The sequence below is a fragment of the Acomys minous genome, assembly GCF_964271855.1.
Source record: "Acomys minous genome assembly, chromosome: 3".
NCBI lineage: Eukaryota > Metazoa > Chordata > Mammalia > Rodentia > Muridae > Acomys > Acomys minous.
Genome location: NC_140485.1, coordinates 45,447,246 through 45,467,907, shown reverse-complemented (window position 1 = coordinate 45,467,907; position 20,662 = coordinate 45,447,246). Strand labels below are relative to the sequence as shown.

General features: G+C 46.6%; 1 protein-coding gene across 2 annotated transcripts in view; it reads right to left on the bottom strand.

Moving 5' to 3' along the window:
* The window catches only part of LDLRAD3 (low density lipoprotein receptor class A domain containing 3), a 241,688-nt gene that overhangs the window by 188,904 nt on the left and 32,122 nt on the right, over nucleotides 1-20,662 (bottom strand). The gene's annotated exons all lie outside the window — the stretch shown is intronic.

Genomic DNA, 20,662 nt, shown 5'->3' with positions numbered 1-20,662 from the left:
TCCCTCCCTCCCTCCTCCATGTGCATATGTTTGTCAGTGCACACACACATGTAAAGGCCAGACAGAGGTAGGGTAGGCTCTGATATCTTCCTCAGTTGCTCTCTCTTCATCTTATTTTTGAGGCAGTTCCTCGTTGAACTCGGCATTGCTAGGACTGGCAGGCTCCCCAGGTCTCCTAGATACATGGTCCCCCTACTTTACTCTCACTACTACCTGGAGCTGGGATTTTGGCCCCGTGCTGCTTTTAGGTGGGCAGTCGTGCGTTTGTTGTCTTCCTAAGCCTTCTTCTCAGACAGGCACACAGGCAGCCGGTGGGGATGATGCTCCTGCACTGAGGACATCTAAAAGCCCTCTTGTCGGCTCCCACCCAGCGTCCCACACTACAGCCCAGATGCCAATCACTTAATGATACAAAAAGGCCTGGTTCATCTCAGCAGAAAAGGGAATTTTCAGAGACATGAACTCCTCCAGCAGCTCCAAGAAAAGGTGGGTGCCTCGGATGGGAGCTGCAGAAACCATGGACATGTGAGCCGTGTAAAATCCATTCCAGTGAACACTAGGAAGCCAGGTTAAAATCCTCAGTTGTGTGCAGGGCCTCGACCGCAGAGTGCAGGGGGAAAATAATGTCTGGTGCTTCCCCATCTGAAGAATAAAAGAGGCTAAGAGAGCAGCCAATTTGAGCAACAAAAATACAGTAAAATTTTAAGAGAAGGCTCTACTCTCCACTGGGGTAACATCATTCTGAACATGTGTTGGGTTTGTTATTGTTGTTGTTGTTTTAAGTAAGTCCTCAGAGGAAATCCAGTCTGAGCTGGAAAACCTATGAAGAAAACAGGGCGGCCTGCTTCCTAGGACAGCACAGCTTCCTGCAGACCAGCAACAAACAGGAATGGATTCACTGCTCTAAAAAACAAAGAGCTCAATTCTCTTAAATATGCTTATTAATATGCAGTCAGCTAAACATGCCCGGTTGCCATCACCAGCCCATAAATATTTAGCAGGGGAAGATGCAGACAGGCACACACAGAGAAAGCCTCCCTTCTTCCTCAAGCCTCAGCTAGCCATGGTACTGGACACACATCTAAGAAGCCACACTCGCATTCAACAGGAGCATTTAAGGCGGCACTAGATCATCTCTTGGGGGGGGGGGGGGGAAGGCTCTCCCGGCCAGGATTCCAAAGCCTCCCCTACGTTCTCCAACTCCTGAGAAGGCCCCCAGCATCTTCAAGAAGCCCTAGGGTACGGATTTTACCTGCCAGTTCTGTCAAGAGCCTGGTGTGGACTGAGTCCATGTTTTCCCGGCCTCAACTGGGCTTTCAAAGAATACAGGATTCTTACCTGGTCCACCTGGTAGCCAAGGGGTGTTTGCAATTGATGACTATGCTGTCCTCCCCTAATGCAAATGGCATTCACGAAAAGGACCGTTTACTAGGTGACCTCTGCATGCCAGGCACCTTTACGAACACTTCATACTCATAACCAGTTCAATCAAAGATATCATTAACTTCCATCTCAAAAATGAGGACCGCCACTCACAAGAGCCAGTAGTCAACCTCAGGTCAGATGGCAGAAATGAATTTCAGAGCTGTGGCTGCCTCAACTTCATTTCATCCTCCACTGGAGGATGAACCCCAACCGTTCCACCCCCACATACGTTTTGTTTTATTCTGTTTCTGTTTTTGTTTCGAAACAGGGTCTTAATATATAGCCCTGCATTGCCTGAAACTCGAAATCTTCTTGCCCCGGCCTCTAGGACATTGGGCCTTCAGGTATGTGTGGCCCATACCTAGGCTCACAGCTTCTTGCCAGAGTCTGACAGCACCAGAAGGTTGCGCTTCAGCCTGCCATGATTTCTCCTCAGGATTCTCCAATCCAGAAAATGTGCAAGGATTTTACAGAAATCACTGGTCTACAGATGCTGTAGACTGACTTCCAGTTTTAAAAACTAACAAGACTCTCCCCAGAGCCAATGTGGGCCTTCCCAAAGTGATGAGGACCACTGCAGCTCATAAAATAGTCCATTAAACCATTCCTGTTAGATTAGGCCCATGTGTTCCTTTGCCGGAGGCAGTCTGAGGGGAGACAGCATAGAATTTCCTTCCCAAGCCAAAGGTCCCTACACACCCAGGAAAGAAAGCCCTGGGACCCAGGCCTCCTCTTCGTTTCCTCACCCTCATCGGCTCTCAACTTGGCACAAAGGAAACGTGATTAACCAGCCTTCCTACCAGAGGGCTATCTCAGATGGGCCCTGGGGAGGCACTTCTCATTGACTTAAGTGACTGAAATCTCCTCTCTTCCCAGTTACTCAACCCTAGAACACCAGCCAGCAGATATAATTGCGAAGCAGGTAAGTTCGTCTCACTGCTCTGCAGATTCGGTGCCAGCGAACGTTGCAAATTACAGGGTATAAATTTAGCAGGGTGGGTCTTGACACACATTCCTGCAAATTACATGTTCCCTTGCTAGTAGAAAGTGCATTAATTACTTTGGGTGTATGCACAACTTCCATTTACTCCTGGGGCTTTCTGGAGAGCATCAAGCAACTTGGAGTAATCTACAAAGATTAAAGCATAAATAAATAATGCCTGCTGAGTGGGTGGGGCTTCCCAGAGCTCTTGGAATTAGAACTGTTAACTTTCTCCTCATGGATTGGGAGAGTCAGAGAAGTCTATTGTGTGTGTCTGAAGACAGAATGACCCAAGTCACGCCTTATTATGGGATGGGTACAGTACTTCAAGTAGAGGTGGCAGAAACATAAAACATTTCGCTCCTGCTATGCTGAAAGATTTACTTCCATCGCAAGAACAAGGTGTTGTCACCTGTGGCAAAGGAGATACAGCCACAAGTTAGGTCAGGATGGATAGGCTCAGGGGAGATTTAACCCAACAGCCTCGAACTGTCCACAGGCTGGGTGCTAAACTAAATACCAAGGTGTTTTCACCAATATCTTCATGAATCCACCCTATGAGGGAGGAAGGTGGTCCAGGAGGAAAGAAAAGTTAACCAACTCCCCCAAGAGAACCACGAAAGCCAGATCCTGGGCAACAAGCAGCTTCAGTATCCACAGGTGGGAGGGGCAGCTGGCCCCAGGTGCCCCACAGGTGGGAGGGGCAGAAAACACCAGGACAGTGCCTACCATCTCTGTTGGGGGGACCACAGCTGAGGACTATCACCGAGGCAGAACAACTCTGGGAGGCATCTTATCCCCTTGATGGTATCGATAGGAAAACCAAGGCTGAGAAAAGTCAGGTTCCTCCAACCAGTCGAAAATACTACCCCATCTCCACATGCCTCCAAAACTCACAGCTCTTCTCCCTACTCTGGAAGTTTCCCACGTACAACTCTGATAGCCAGAGCTATGTGATTTAGGGGGAAATAAAAGGATTAAACAAAACCAGACTGCTGGGGTCAGACAGGAATTTCCAATGGGCTGGATTACAAGGTCACTGACTCCCATTTGTGGCTGGATGGGGAGAGAGGCCATGCTCGGGCCACGTCTCGCGTGGACAAAGAGGGTGTGTTTAGACTGATTTTCCCACTTCACTTCCGGCATCGTTGGAATTATCTCTATCGATAGCTGTGATGTAATAGGACCATAAGCTCGGGTCCTGCCCTCCATAGCCACAGGGAAGCTATAGGCCGATCCATCTCAGGGGCATGACCCCATAAAATAGAGATGACATTTTCTTCAAAAAGCAGTATGCAGCAAGATTCTGTGAAATATGGCCAACATACTCATATGCTCATGCTATCGCCCCTCCCCCTTCTTCCTCACTCTCTTCCCCTCTCCCTTGCTCCACTCTTCTTCCCTCCCTGTCCCATCGTTCCTCCCTTCTGTCTTCCTTTGCCTCCTCTCTCCCTCTGCTCCTTCTCTTTCTCCTTTTTCTCCCTCCTACCTCTCCTCACCCCACCCCCCACCCTTCAGAAGCTCCCGGCCCTCCTGGATAAAGGAGTTAGGACTCCAGCAGGAAAGTAAGGCAGAGAAAGCACAGACGACATGAAGAAGCACAGGACAAGCCTGTGTGTACTTCACATTTCAACAGAAACCGGGTATCGGAAGGGAAGCTGACCAGTTCTGGAAAGGAACTCAAGTTCAAACCTAGGAGACGCTACGCAAACCAAGCCAGTCCACTCAGACGGAGCATGGCCATTTAGAAGAATGACCAGTCACCGGCAGGTGCCCCTCTCAGCACACCAGATATTGAGAGGGTTATTTCCTCCTCGTAATCATAAGTTGATGGATTAATTACACTTGGAATTCTTAAGCACTCAAGGTTAGGACCTCAATCCTGTCTTCAGGAAATTGCACATTCTTTGTTTTAATTGGAGTTGGGTATGGTTTTGCCTAACGAAAGTGTGAGGTAACCTGGCAGGGTGGCTCTGCAGCAGAAAAGTAATGAAGGGAGCTGGCACTGTTGTACAGGACGTCGTGGCTCTTAGTCAATTTGTGGCATGCCTATGAACTGCGACCCCGTACCACCACACAGCTTAGGTGCCCTGGTTCTTCTCTACTAGAACATCGGAACCAGTGGATTAGGTAGGTCTGCTCTCAGGAGCCCTGGCCAGGTCTGAGCAAGCCAGGAGTCATTTTAAAGCAGTTTGTGTATCTGTCCTTCTTCCGTGTGTGTGTGTGTGTGTGTGTGTGTGTGTGTGTGCGCGCGCGCACATGGTACAGGTCCTTATGCATGTAGAAGTTAGAGGACAATCTCCAGAGTTGTACCTCAAAAAAAAAGTCACCTGCCTTGTTTTGAGACAGGGCCTCTCAGTGGCCTGTGGTGCACTCATTAGAACAGGCTGGCTGGCCAGGGAGTCTGGGGGTGTGTCTGTCTCCATCCCCCCAGCATTAGCACCTGGCTTTTTTTTGCATGGATTCTGGGGATCAAATTTTAGTCATGAAAACAGGGCAAGCACTTTAGCAATGCAGCCACCCAACACACTGTGCCTCCAAAAGCAAGGAAGCTACCCACGGGCTCCTCCCCAGTGCAAGCCATAAGGGAGGCTGATAAAGAGCCTATGAGACCCTAGAGAGTCAAGAAGGAAAAACAAAAACAAAAACAAAAACAAAAAAACCACCCAGTGGAGATCATGCAGACCACAGGGACTCTAAAAGATCTCCTGTGCTCTGCTGGGGGTGGAGGACAGCAACAGCCACACAATGGTGGACTGCTGATTGCCCTCCAGTAACTACAGGGACCACACAGACGCACAGGAAGAGGTGGCAGGCACAGTACTCTACAGGGCTCAGTGCTGAGTGTGTCTCTGTTCAGAGTCACTTGGTTCTTGGGGAAGAAACGGATGTGGCTGCTGCAATCCCTTAGAATCTGAAGAAATGTCTGAAGTATCCACCACTTGAGCTACAAACGTGTCACCATGACACTAGTCACAACCACTAAAACTTAAAAACAAACACCCAGTTCGGGGAATGAGTAAATAAATCTTAGCACATCAGCTGAACTAAATTCAGAATGGTCATTACAGTTGATTTGGATGAATTGGCAAAGTGACCCAAGGAAGGGGGGGAAGGCCCACTCAGGAGACTCAGGAAAAACTGATTCTGTATTAGAATAGAGCTCCTGTTCGGAAAACAACTAAAAAATCAATTATTTTCCCAATACAGGCTGCAGAAACGGAACCTGAGAATTACACTGGCCAAGAAGACTGGGAAAAAAAACTATGTGTGTGTGTGTGTGTGTTTGTGTGTGTGTGTGTGTGTGTGTGTGTGTGTTTAAAATAACTGGGGATCCAATCTAGAGCTTGTGCCAGCTAGGGAAGAACTCCACTACTAAGCCACACCACCAATCAGAAATGTTTTCATAAACAGAAAAGTGCTCGATCTATGTAAACTCGATACCAGAGGTTAAAAACTACATACAAATTCATACATATATCAGACATGACAAAAGGGCAACCTGCCAAACTTTTACTGAGTGGTGCAATTACTAGAGATTTTTATTTTCTTTCCATCTAAATCTATTTTCTAAACAAACAACAAGGGTGTAAATAAATGTTATTCTTTTAGAATTTTAACAACAGTGACAGCTATCAGAGAACTGCCATATAGTAACTCAACACAGGCAGAGAATTTAAAACTGTTTCCCCAATTACTAACTTAAAAGAGCATTTGCTAAAAGAACTGCTCAGTTAGGCCTGTGCAGAGCTCACTGCTAGGAGACTTTTCCCCCAGGACCTTTCTGAACATCATCCTCACTTGAGAGTCAGCAGTACGACAGAGAGTAAACATGTGGAAAATCCAGACTTCTGCCCACTGGATTCAGGTCTGAGGGACACCATCCCCTCCCCTCTTGCTCCAAGATCCCTTTGACTGTAATTTGCTTTTGCAGCCTGTTTGCAATGGGGAGGGTTCCATAAGCTGGCTAGAACACTCCGCCCTCAAGTACTGGGCAAACTAGTTTCAGGACTTCAAAGCTCTCCAACTTGGGCCTGAAGGACCTGGTGCTCCAGGGGGGCATAGTCACTCCCATTGTGCCTGCTTCACCCAGGGCTCTGAGTCACCCTCTTCTGCCACTCCCTGTCCTCATTCACCTTTCTCCATCATCACAACAGACAACATCCTTCAAGGTTCACCAGTGTCACCTCCACAGCAAAGCTCCCCAAGTCCAACCACCCTTTGTCCCCCTGCCTTCCCAGTGTCCCTTGTGATGTGTACTCGGTTCCAGGCTGGGCCCAGGCAACTCACCTCACATCTCTGTTCTATGAAGACTGTGGACATCAGCAACTTGCCATTGTCCTCTTGGGCAATACGAAGCACGGGTGTCACCCACAGCAGGTGCCAATCAGTGTTTTCTGACTGAATGAAATCAATGCGCTTCCTCAGTGCAAGGCCCAGGCTGGCTTCATTTTCCTCAGAGATGTCACGTGTAGAGGTGGTCCCCATTATATGTGTGCTGAATGAAGGACTGTGATGGGCTTTCCTGAGCAAATGCATCAGGCCGAACAGATCTCCCCATGCTGTTTCAACGATCAGATTTCAAAGTGGAGGTGACCAGGCCAAAGGATAATTCATCCCCCTAAAGACACTAAGTGTCAGTTAAATTGCTGTATTTAATAGGGCCTGACTGGGATGAGCCATTCTGAACAAAAGCAATAAGTGCTCCAGTAATGAGTCTCCTTTAAATTGCTATGACTACTACGCAGTGTCCAAAGACTCCTCCAGCCACCAGACCAAAGCCCCATTAGCTATGTGCAGACTTACAAACCACAGAGCCGTCCAGTCCCATCTCCAGCTTCCCTCGAGGCCAAAAGTCCTAGCCAAGGCTGATGGTCCTCAGGGGCTCATTCGGGGCTTGCTGCTTGGTGGTGGTGGTGGTGGTGGTGAGGATGGTGACGGTGATGGGGTGGTGGTGGTGGTGGTGGTGAGGATGGTGATGGTGATGGGGTGGTGGTGGTGGTGGTGGTGGTGGTGGTGGTGGTGGTTTTACAGTAGCCTGATTACAAGGCTCTGAGTCATCACACACAGGTGGACACACAATCCTGATAAAAAGGGAATTCTCCATATCTAGAAGGAGACAGGCAAAAAGCCTTGTAGAATCAATCTGGGCTTAGGGGCATTTGATGGCCTAGGAGTGTTTGCAAGAATCCGAATAGGGAGAGGAAGCCTTTATCTGCCATGAGAGATCATAGTCACTGACCCTGAGACTAAAAGGCAGACACATACAGGAAGTGGGGAGCAGCAATTTGGACAGGCAGAAGAGATGGAAAACATCTCTTTGGCCTCAGTCATTCACGTCACCTTTCAGGGGACATGAAAAGCGAAGGGTGAGAGCTCGGGAGTTCCACACTAACACGGGCAAACACGGATCCTGGGACTCAGGCAACTTCCTTCAGGAAAAGACCTTGGAATCCCAAATGGAAACCCAGGTAGCCCTCGGCATAGTCCCTTCTGTACAGATGACACCTTCAGCTGTCCTCAGATGATGAGTGAGGAGAGGACAGAGGTAAAACACAAGAGCCAGGGCCACACAGCCCTATCTCAAGTCTGGGCCCCAACTACGCTGCAGATCTCCAGCCGGCAGCACACCCTGCTAAAGCCTTAGATTTCTGATCTGCAATATGGGGGTACGGTTCACCACCAAATCATAAAAATAGCTGTGGTATTTTGAGGATGCTGATCAATTGCTATGTCTGTATTCACTGCCTAGTTTTCAGCTGTCCATCACCCCATTGGGGAAGCACATGGCTATTGTCATTTGACAGATGATGGAGCACATAGTCTCACAGTAAACAAAGAACACATGAAGAGCAAGGACAACAGTGTGTTAGGGGCTGTGATGACATCCTGGGAGTTTGACAAAGAAGACAGCACGCTTTGGTTGAGCCTGCCACTCCGAATCAAACCACTATTGCTTTAGTCATTAGTTATTTGTACTTGCTGCCTTTATTCCTTCAGTGTGCGCCTGTCCCGATCCCTTTCAGTCAGTCTGATGGGGAAGACATCTGCCCTCCATTGGGTTACCTCCCAACAGAAACCTCGTGGGATGACTGTCAGGAAAATCAGGCAATGGGAGCTTTCCCTCTTGGTCTTGAAGAAGACCTTGGAGACACCTAGGCCTTCTCCGCCCCACCTACAAACCTCAATTCAAACTCCTAACCAAGCACAAATGTTGGCCACTGACTTGGGTCCATTACCCCGCTGCATTCATAGTGGAGTCAAGCACAGGACCACTGCATACATTGTGGGTCTCTCTTAGCACAGGAAATGCTCTTGCTAGAGACAAGTATTTATTTTATTCATAAAAGTAACTGATAAGGTAAAGGGTTTTCCCAAATGCTAAGTGTGTCAGTTAGTTTTCTATTGCTGCAAATTTTTCATCTTATATTTTAAGGTGAGAGTCCATCACTGAGGGAAGTCAGAGAAGGAACTCAAGGTGGGAACCTGGAGGCAGAAACTCAAGCAGAGGCCATGGAGGATGCTGCTTACTCGCTTGCTCCCACCCTGGCTCCCCCAGTTTGCTTTCTTATCCAGCTCAGGACCTCCCACCTAGGGATGGAGGAATCTTCTGAATTGAGGTTCCCACTTCTCAGCTGACCTTAGCCTGTGTTAAGTTGATTTTGACCAAAAAGACCCCGGGAAAAACAAACAAATCAGCTCTGGCCATAAAATGGTCTCTCGAACCTCAGAAGGAGGCGCAGGTCTGCACCAGCTCCGAACTCCTAGAAGCAAATTCTCTTCCTATCCACACCACACACACACACATATCTCTGGATAACCCAGAACTGTTTATGAGGCCTCGTTCTCTTTGACCCTCAAAAGCAGGCCCCACCCCACCACCCAATCCTGTAGTACAGCTAAAATGTTCTTCTCTTTGTTGTCTCTATCCAAGGCACAATTAACTCATACCAAATGGCATTCGGGCAATATCAGTGTTTCTTTTCTCTTTCATTTTCTACATGTATACTCCTAATTTTCTATCACCCTATATGCCAAATTTTACTTTCAGTGGGAGAGCTAGACACCTGCCATGTAAATAGCAGGCAGTTAGGAATGTGGAATGCTATTACTACAAAATGCTGAGAAAACAGTATCTTTGCCTAAAAGATAAACAAATGCACATTCTCTGTAAGTGGAGCAACGTGCTGTCCTATGGGGAGCACTATGTTCCATGCCAAGGGGAGCCAGTTCTTACATGCCTGCAACTTCCCTAACCACCTAGGGCCCCTTGAAAAGGGGATTACAAGGAGGCTAGTCAGTCAGTGCCAGTACCTTTGCTCTTTTTGTGTGTTTATGTAGGAGAGAGAGAGAGAGAGAGAGAGAGAGAGAGAGAGAGAGAGAGAGAGAGCGTGCACGCGCACACATACATGCATGTGGGGAAAGGTGCCAGAGGAAAACTTGAGGTGTCACCACTTAAGTGCCTCCTTCATTTAAACAAATTTCTTGGTGAAATCTGTCTGCTTCCCTCTCTCCAGTACTGAGATCAGAACTGTTCACTCCCCCTCTAGCAAACTGTAGTTTGTTTTATGTGGACCCTGAAAATTTGAGTTCAGGTCCTTATTGACAAGCCCCCTCCCCAGCTCACTGCCAGGACCTTTCCTAATCGCAAAATTTGTCCCAAATTTCAGAACCCGCAGCCTCCTCGGGGCACAGAGAGAAATAAGAACCGGAAGGCACCATCTGCATCTCTACCCAACCACTAATAAGCTAAGTAGGCTTGCCATCCTGATGCTGTGGGACTCAAGTTTCCATCTGTAAAAAGGAGAAAAAAATTATAAAAATGTGGATTATGGATTCAAAATGATGGGTCACATTCAGCAACTTTTAAAGACATGGAGGGGAACAGATTAGAATAAATCTAAATATATTAGGAACAGAAAGAATGTCTTTTAATTCAGTTTTTATATAATATTCTAATCTGCAATTTAAATGTGACTTTTAAACAGATTTGTTGAGATAAAATTCATATACTATTCAACTCTACAATGTAAGGCAGATGATTCAATGAAACCAGGACTACATTCTATAACATTTCAAAAGCCCAGAAGGGAACCTTACACCACCGTCAGCCACTCCCCATTTCCTTCCACACCCACATGACCTTGAGTCAACCTCCACTTGCTTCCTGTCTCAAAGGGTTTTCCTATTCTAGATATCCCCCACAATGGCAAAGAAATCTGTGGTCTTTTTGTAACTGGCTTCTTTTGTTTATCAATGTCAAAAAACACTCATCTTCGATAGGTATCTTCACTGTGCTCCTTTCTCTGCCTGCGTAACATTCCGCTGTATGGACATACCGCACTGTATTTATCCATTCATGCAACAATGGACGCTTTTATTTTGGAGCAAGTATGAATGCTGCTGCTCCAACCCAATCACATATGAATTTTTATATAAACATATAGATGTGCATCTGTGGGTCACTGTCACAATGTCTGAAGCCTGTGACCTACAGTGTCACAAGGACACTCCCTGTCTCTCTCTCACTTCTCTTCTCTTCTCTTCTCTTCTCTTCTCTTCCCTCCCTCCCTCCCTCCCTCCCTCTCTCTCTCTCTGTGTGTGTGTGTGTGTGTGTGTGTCTGTGTGTGTGTCTGTGTCTTCTGTTCATGGATTTTTGCTTTCTGGATGGAATAAAGACCATGAACTCATGCCAAGTTCATGGCAGGGGCTCGTGGCACACACCTTTCATCCCAGCACATGGGAGGCAAAGGCAGGCGCATCCCTATGTGTTTGAGATACCTGGTCTACATATTGAGTTCCAGGCCAGAAAAGCTACACAGTAAGATCCTGTCTCAAAAACAGACATACAAGCAACAACAGAAGACCGTGGCCCCAATAGCCTGGGAATTACAGTAGTTAAACCAGCTTCTCCACAGGTCTAAGATTAGGTAACTGCAGAAAGCTTCAGCCTCTGGCATCTTCACTGTCTACACAGACTGAGACAGGAGCAGTTCCATGTCAACAAGGGCTGTGGAACTCTGGGTAATAGGCAATGACCGTGCTCCCATCCGAGAGTCAGACAAAGGGTACTCACAAGTAGCCACACAGTCAGAGGCCTTCCTCCTGTAAGCACATGTATGCAACACACACACACACACACACATGCACGCACGCACGCACTCACACCTATTCAATTTATGACTTCTCCCTATGGAATGTGATTCCGACAAGCGCTGCTATCAAAGAGCTGATGTAAGGCGAGAGGCTGTCTCAGAAGCAGCTCTCGTCACCAGCAAACCAGCATCAATAATTCAGCTATTAACAGCCATGAAACTAAAGAAGCTTGGGAGGAACAGCTCTTCAGGGGTCTGCAACACTGGGAACATCCCCATGCCTGCCCTCTTCTTCAACCCAGAGTGGACCTCCTTTCCCTTCATCCGGAAGAGCCTCTCCCCACAGGAGAAGGGGAACACACCAAATGTGCAGAACCTGAAGAATAAATACAATTCTTACACGCCTTAAATTTACAGCTCTCACAAAGCCTACAAAATATGATAAACCATTATAGGTTTTTCCTGTCGTCTCTGCCTTGGCCACAATTAATTTTACCATGTTCGACTGTAATATGGAATGGAAAATATGAAGGCGGGAGATTTAGAGGCCTCATTGCTTTGCAGTGAATAAGCTTCTGCAGTATGAGGCCCTGGAGGTAAAAGAAGCAATAATGATAGGCCTCATTTTGAGGAACCATTTGTGTGCGTTTTCTGTTTTGCATCGTTAAGCAAGACAAAAGTGCCCGAAGGAAACCATGACAGCACTGGGCTATAGTCACTTGAAATCCAAATGCTGGGTATATTCTGTAATAGAGATGCATGACAGCTCTCATATATACCCAAGAAGAGTGTGCAACCCCAGCTAAGAGCTGTGCATCACCAAAGGACCACAGAAATCACTCTGGTTTGAATGGCATAATATCCTCAGAGGCTTAAAAGGACAGCAAATTTTAGTTCGAAAGTTCCTTGAAGGCTTTCCCAAACACGCCCCTGAGGAGCAATGGAAACCCTCACTTAGCAAGGGCATACTGTAATGGCAACACTTTGTTGCCGCACTACTGGAGTGCGTAGGATGTGGTTCCCCAAGAAAATATATTCCAAGCCTGAGCTCCAATACAGTCAACTGTGACCTTATTTAGAAATAGGATCTTTATAGCTAAAGTCAATATAAAAAGAGGTCATAATGGAATGGGGTGGGTCCTAATCTTATAACTATTATCTTCATAAAGAGATAACAGTTATTATCAACTTAGTATCTTCATAAGAAGGAAATCTAAACACACACAGAATAGAATGTCACGGGCAGGTGAAACTAGGAAGTCAACATTAGAAGCCAGGAGAGTGGCCTAGGAGAAGAGAGAAAGCCAGGAGAAGGCCTGGTCTCTCTGGGAGTCTACCCTGTACACACCTTGATTTTTAGACCTCCACTTTCCACAAACATATTTAAGCCACTCGGTTGCTGTCACACCCTTAGGAAACTAAGACTCCTGGTAAGGCTGAGAAGATGGCATTTGCATGCCTGTGTCCACCCCACCCCGCTCTATACGTGGAAACACTGACTCACAAGAAAAATAAGTAACCGATTCAAAGACCACAGAGAGCCGGGTGTGGTGCATACTCCTTCAATAGCTGGCAGAGGCAAGTTCTCTGTGAGTTAGAAGCCAGCCTGGTCTACACAGCAAGCTCTAGGCCAGACAGAGTGAGACCGTATCTGAAAAACAAAGTAGGGAATAAAAACAACCAACCCACACAGGAGAAAGGGGAGGACTAGAATTTGGGTCTGGGCTCTCAAATTCTAAATAAAGCCCACACTGCCTCTACAAACACCGCAGGAGGTTTAGGGACTATCCCTTTAAAAACACAAGGACTGTGCTAGTAAAAGACACAAATCCATCACAGTCAGCACTTGCTCCACCCAAGGCGGCATGAACCATCTCTAGGCAGATGACTATATTGTCAAAGCCATGATGAAAAAGCCTCATTCAGTCAACGTCTAATTTGCGAGGTGCTAAGAAAGTACGGGACAGTCTGGTGTGAGAGGGACGAGGACCACTTGATGAGGAGGGACTCAAGCTTCAATCTTTTCACCCAGTTCTTGGCCCAACACCGAGCAGTCACTTAGAAGCTGTTCATGGGCCAGGCACGGTGGCCCACACCTTTAATCCCAGCACTTGGGAGGCAGAGGCAGGTGGATCACTGTGAGTTTAAGGCCAGCCTGGTCTCCAAAGTCCAGGACAGCCAAGGCTACACAGAGAAACCCTATCGGGGGAGGGAGTTTGGGAGGAGCTGCTCATGGACACTAGTGGGGCACTCTTGTGTTATGTGTGACAGACAGCAGTTCTCTGACCTTTGGTACCTCCTCCTTTCCCAAGGTAGGTGCACCATGAACCTACCTCTGGTCAAGGGAATGTGGGGGAATTGATATGCATCGCTCACAAAGTGAAGACTAAAGGAGCTAGAACATAACAGCTCTTGCAAACAATTTTCCTGCTGTGACATTGCTCCAGGCAGTGGATCCTCAATCAACTGGGGTCAAAGCAACCATGAGGAGAAAGGCTGCAGCACTGCCCCCATTGCCCCCTGCAGCCGCCCCCCCCCCCCCGGGCTTACACTAGCCATTGAATCCTCAAAGACATTCTACCAATCAACTTTAGCAGAAACGCATATGTTACTGCAGCCATCGTCTATACTGACTAAAACATTATCCGGTAGATATCCTTACAAGACCCATGACCATAAACAATGGTGGAATTCCAAGATAAAATTATATCTTTCTTTGAGCCTGAACATCAAGGATATTCTCATGAGAAGAAGTTTGCAACACTTTATAATGATGTCCCTACATCTATACAAAAGGAAGAAGGGCTGCGTCTATTAACATCCTTAAAGCATTGCATGTAAGTGCTTACAGAATTAGTCCTTCCTAAAGATACCTAGCACCCTCCAGCTCCATCCAGAATAGTCCCTTAACAGAGACTGTCTTGCCCGCATTTTTTTTCTTCACATATATAGATCTGGACTAGAGTGCCCCATGTGATGCCATAATCTCCATAAACCCAGCAATACGCATCTCCCATCAAACACCATCACCCCCTATGCAGAGATTCAGGATGCTGCCCTCTGCTACTTCCTTTAGCCATGCAATAGTCTAGAATTTGTTTCCCTCCTCACATAAGTAGCTTCCACCTTTGCCTCTCTCAGGGACCCAGAGTCAAGAATCATAAGGCCCAGAAGCAGAGTTTTAACTATTACCAATGCCAATCTCCAGAAAGTCCCAGAACTGAGCAGGGCACCTCAAAGGATCTGCAGAAATAACCTCTCCCAGAATCCACTCCACATAAAAAGATAAATAAAGTTAATTCTCCAGTCACCGATGCAAGGGAAAGAACACAACACTAGGGAACAAGGTGGTTCATGAAGAACCAAGCAAAGGACAGCAGCCTTAAGAAGGCCTCTGCAGTGAGGCTTCGAGGAGATACAGGAGACTCCCACTCCATCCAATCCCAACATAACCAAAGTAGCCCACATATCAGCATTATGTAAAGGCTGCCTTGGAGGGAAGGCCCCTTGATGCTAAAAGTGGCTTGCCTGAACTCAACTCAGTTTTCCTGTTTACTATGCCACCTGGACGACTTTCTTTGCCTGTCAGAGACCAAGACTCCCTATCTATAAAGCACCACTTCCAGGCCTAGCCCAGGATTAACCAAAACAATTGTGTAAAATGTCCTATGTACTCTAGACCAGCAAACAAATGAGCTTTCTCTTCACAGGAAGCAAAGACGCTGGCAGAGGAAGCCTGCTGCACGTGGGCTCGAGATGTTTATCTTGTAATTAGCGTGAGGTCGCTTTATAAAATTCTTGGTGGGAGCCCAAAATCTCTAGATAAACCAGCATGGCATGCTGCTTCCCCCAAAATGGAGCGGTTCAACTTAACAAGTATTTAATGAGCATCAGGAAGAAAGTAAATCTCTCATCAAATGGGGTAGGGGGAACCCTCTCCTAATTAGCGCACCATTCCTCTTCCTCCCTCACCCAACAAAACAAATAGAAAGATCACCCACAATCTCAAAGACAGTCCTATGTGCAGCCACCAACCATCTGGAAATTCCACGGTCAGTGTACACAGGAACACTTCCTCCACTTCACCTTTCAGAGTCACTGGCACCTTCCACATCCATCAGTCACTGATTTTCTTGCCAAGCATACCATTTACACATCCCACATGTGGCTGCTAGAACAACAGCTAGAACTGTTCTAGAACCGTGATCTGTGGCGGTCCTGCCTCATCCCCGTGGCCTTCCTCTTATCCTCTCAGAGCTCCCTCTCCCTGTGCACCAGGTCTGGGGACGCAAAGCCTCCCACCTCCCAGGAACCAGATGCTGGGGTGAAAGCCTGCTAGTTCAGAGAGGCAGAGAAAGTACCCAGCTGACCTTCCTCCTCAGCTGACATCCCAGAAGGAAAAGGGCCTGCTTCTTCCCCTCCAAAAAAGCCCTCAAACTGAATCTCCTCCCCTTCTATTTCCTGTGTGTCTCTCTAGCCATCCTCCTGACTTACTCTTACTCTCTCTGTTTTTTTTCTATATTCACTTTCTGTCAAGTCATTGGTTGCTTCACCTCTTGACCTAGAGAAAAAGACCTAACTTTTAAAAATCTTGTTTATAATATTCAAACAGAAAGTTCTTGGATTAAAGGTGTGTTCTAGGGCTGAGCCACACCACAACTAGAAACAGGTTTTTCCAGTAAACAACACAATCTCTGGGTTCAAGTGTAATCAAATATCCTGCAACACAGTTCCTCGACTCTTTCTCTCTAGGGTTGGCCAAGAATCCTGGTATAAATGGACCATTCCAACTCTGCCCCCACCATGACACTTACATCATCTCTGTGTGCCTGACCCTATTAAAGGATGTTCGCAGTGGCTTCATGGATCATCTGGATAATCCAAGAGGAACTAATAGCAACATGTTTAACTTAATTCCTTTTACCCCAAATAAATTGTATTCACAGGCTTTGATAGATATGTCTATTGAACAGGCCACTATTTAATCTGATAAGCAACATTCAATCCAGCCTTAGGCTTGACCTGGCTCATGCAGATTTTGTAACCAAAGCTGCTCAACAGAAATATGAAGCAAGCAAATATACTTAATGAAAGACTTCTAGTATATTACAAAGAAGTACAAAGAAATGGGTAAATTCATGTAGAAGTCTGCCCACTATGCCAGTGTAAGCATAAGTGGTCCTTATCTTTGAAGCACTTACAAGGATGTGAGAAAGAAAGGCTCAAACACAAACAGGCTCAGACAAGGTCCCAAGAAAAATTCCAAAGGTGTAACCAGGCCCAATCATGTACAAGGTTGTTCAGAAGATGACCTTGGAAGAGAAATGGAACAGACATAGGTGCTGTGATTCCAAAGATAAGGATATTGTGAAGTGAACAGAACTGCACTCTGACAGGAAGAAGGAAAAGAAGATGGCAGACCCCTGGGGCAAGTGGCAGCTCCTACTGGGTGAATTTCTGAAAGATGCCCTTTCCAAGAAACATGCAGCTTGCTGAGCAGGATACTCTGAAAATAAGCAAGAGGGGCCTGTAATGGGTAGATCCAAGTCTCCTGAAAATGATGTGCTGGTGTCCTTAGCTGCAGCTGGAGACACTATCATGGTCCTTATAGAGGTGACCAGGTTCAAATGGGGGTCACTGGACTATGTCATCCTTATAGAAAGGAGACAATCGGGACACAGAGGTCATACAGGGAGGACACTGTAAGTGTGTGAGAGCCGAGACTGAGCTGCTATGAGTACAAACCAAGAAGGGACAAAATATGCCAGGAAACCAAAGCTGGAAAAGAAGTAAACCAGATTCTCCCACGTGACCCATAGAAGAAATCAGTCTTGACCTCAGACTCTCAGCCTCTGAAACCAAAGGCAAATAACTTGCTTTTGCTCGGGCCAACCACACGTGCTATTTGCGACAGTCCCTTTCAATCTAATGCTTATACATTGGCGTGGGCTAACTTGACCTTGACCATGGGATTAACCCCAGCAGGCCAGAGCAAAACCTATAGTAGAGGGACCAAGAAGTGCCAGCTATAAGGCCATGAGACCAGGCAAGAAAGACACCTCTTTTAGCTTCTAGTGGAAAAGCCAGGAGTGTGAACTACAGACTTTGACGTGTAACAAAAGTATGCCTGAGACTCTCACCAACAAGCTACATTGACAGACAGGGCAGAGAAAGGCTGCAATGGTTCCTGCTAGCAGCCAATGTGGTGGGAGATGCCTACACCCTTGAACTCCCATGGGCTCTCTCCGGTATATGTTTTGTGCCGTGATGGTGGCTTAAAAGAAAATTACAGGCAGACAGAGGACCCTGAAGAAACTGACTTCCCTTCCCTTCCCTGGGAGGAAGGTTACAGTCACAGCAACAGGACCACATGGAAGGACTCAGGGCACAGCTCAGTTAATAGAGAGCTTGTCTAACATGCAGAGAGCTCTGGCTTTGCTCTCCAGTGCTGTATAAACTAAGTGTGTTGGTATATGGCTGGAATTCCAGGAAGCAGGGATCAGGAGTTCAAAGCCAGCCTTAGCAAGTTTGAGACTAGCCTATGATACATGAGATCCTATCTCAAAAAGAAAAAAGAAAATCTAAGTAAAACATGAGAGAATATACTCTTAAAAGTATGAGTATATAGGAGCCAGGTGTGCACCTACTATCAAGATCTGAGACCTTGGGGCTGAAGAGATGGCTCAGAGGTTAAGAGCACTGACTGTTCTTCCAGAGGTCCTGAGTTCAATTCCCAGCAACCACATGGTGGCTCACAGCCATCTATAATGGAATCAGATGCCCTCTTCTGGCCTGCAGATGTACATGCAGGCAGAGCACTGTATACAAAATAAATAAATAAATCTTAAACCAGAGTGGCGGTGCGTGCCTTTAATCCCAGCACTCGGGAGACAGAGGCAGGTGGATTGCTGTGAGTTTGAACCAGCCTGGTCCAGAAACCCTGTCTTGAAAAAAAAGAAAAAAGAAAAAAGATCTGAGACCTCTATCCGGCATTTTCTGCATCGAATAACTAGCGCCTGGTACGTTGCTTTCTTTTTTAAAACAAACATTTCATTTAATTTTCAGAAGCACTCCCTGAGGAAGCTGCTGCCTCCAGTCCTGCCCATGAAGAAACTGGGCCCTGAACAGTTCAATGACCAGGATCAAGGTGACACAGCTGAGTAAGAGAGGACACTGTTCTGCATGCAGAGCCAAATCGTAGTGTGAAGCCCTTTTCCCTCGATCTCAGCCTCCCACTGCACTCTAGATTCCCCTAAAGTCTGACCTAATAACTATGGACATGGAGGAAAAGGGGAACAGAAAGTGTCAAGGCACAGCTGTGGCCAACCACAGTTCCAGACAGATTTTTCTATCTTTTTTTCTTTTCCTAAGTCTTCTGGGTTTCACCTTTCCAAGGTTAACTGGGGCTCAACACAGTCTGAAAATATTAAATGGAAAATTCCAGAAGTAAACAATTCTTATGTTTTAAATGGTGTGCTTGCTCTGAGTAGCATGATGACCTTGGGCCATCCCACTCTGTCTTGTCATTGTCCTGTGTTTCCACTCTGTACACACTACCAACCATTACTTGCTTAGTTGCTCTACATAAGAACCCAGTATTATTGGCTACTTCAGGCATTCAGAGGTTCTGCACCACGCCCCTTCAGATAACAGGAATTACCATAAAACTTCTATGTAACACCTTCACTGCCCCGGTGGCTCAGCAGTCACCAGAGTCTCAACAGGAGCTTCCAAACCTGGGTTGCAAGAATATGAGAATACCAGATAGTCCCCAGACCAGTTCAAAAGAGCAATCAAACTCGCCCATTTGCCTGAACGTCAGGCAACTGCCATCCTTGTTCTTGGCTGAAACAAAAACAGGCCTGTGTGGTAACAACTGCTTCCTTCCACTGGAAACTCACAGCTATAAATATCCTCCAGTGCTGTTTTCACAATACAAATTATTATTTAATAACTGCGATTTGGTAATGGGCTCTTTCAAAACATCTGCTTCCTGGGAAGAATTCCGTAGAAGAAGTTCTTAGCAGGGCTGCGTGCGGGGGACGGGAGGTAAGTGGACAGGGTTTACCAACACACTTGGAAAACTAGCAAACACCTTCATGGGGCCCCACAGCAGAACTCCAGTTTATCATTAATAAGGTGACATTTTTCATAGTGTCGTTCTCCTAGACTGTTTAACAAAGTTCACATTCATTCATTAACCTTCATAGTGGGGGAGCTAAAGAAGCCAGAATTTCCATTTTATGCATATAAAGAGAGACAGAAATCCCATTTCCAAAAGGAATAACTCAGACTAACTAAGTGCCTAATAAGCCAGAGGCCCAGCTCCTGAACAAGAGCATGCCACCCTCACAGAGTCAGTAATGGAAAGGAAGGGGGAAAGATGATCAGTAATTCATCTTCATAGCTGGATTTTCATGGGTCATTTATTTCTGTACAAAAAGCCTCAATTTCCCTGGCAATGAAATGGGGCACTATCCACCACCTGGTGATGAAGACACAGCTATAAATGACTTTGAATTGCCTGGATAATCAGCATTATGCAAATCAGTAGTGTCATTAGGGAGCCGCTAAACACAGCTATAAATCTTATAAAAATACTTCAATGGAAATTAAGGCTCAATTAGGAGGCTCCACTTTCAAAAAATTTCCATCACCCTGTTATTTTAAAGAGGAGACAGCTAAAAGCCGCTACTGGCAGAGGGTAATGTGGCCTCTGTCTAACATTCTGGGTGAAACTGCATGCTGACAAAGATGGTCAGTAAGAAGGAAAGATGGTACCTCACCAAGTAGCTGCAAGTCAGGGTGAAGCCATGGTTCCAGGACAAGGGTGTGAAGGGACAGCCACTGGCTCGTTAAGCCTGCCCTAGCAAGGATGTCGCCACCTTGGTGTGGAGTTACAAAGTCCTGGGGTTCTTACAAGTCCCAATACCTTAGGAGGATGCGAACAAACACCACCAACCAACCCAGGGACCGGAAGTCCTGATACCTGCTTGCCAACTCATTAGTGGTCTTCTAACCTCAGCAGCCCAACTCTAAGAATTACCACGAGTTATCTGCCAGCTCGGTTGTGCTCTGCCTTAGGGACGCCAGCACTCCTCACGCACAAGCTTCTCAGAGGTAAAAAGAAAATGCAACTTCCATTCTCAGAGTCAGGAAG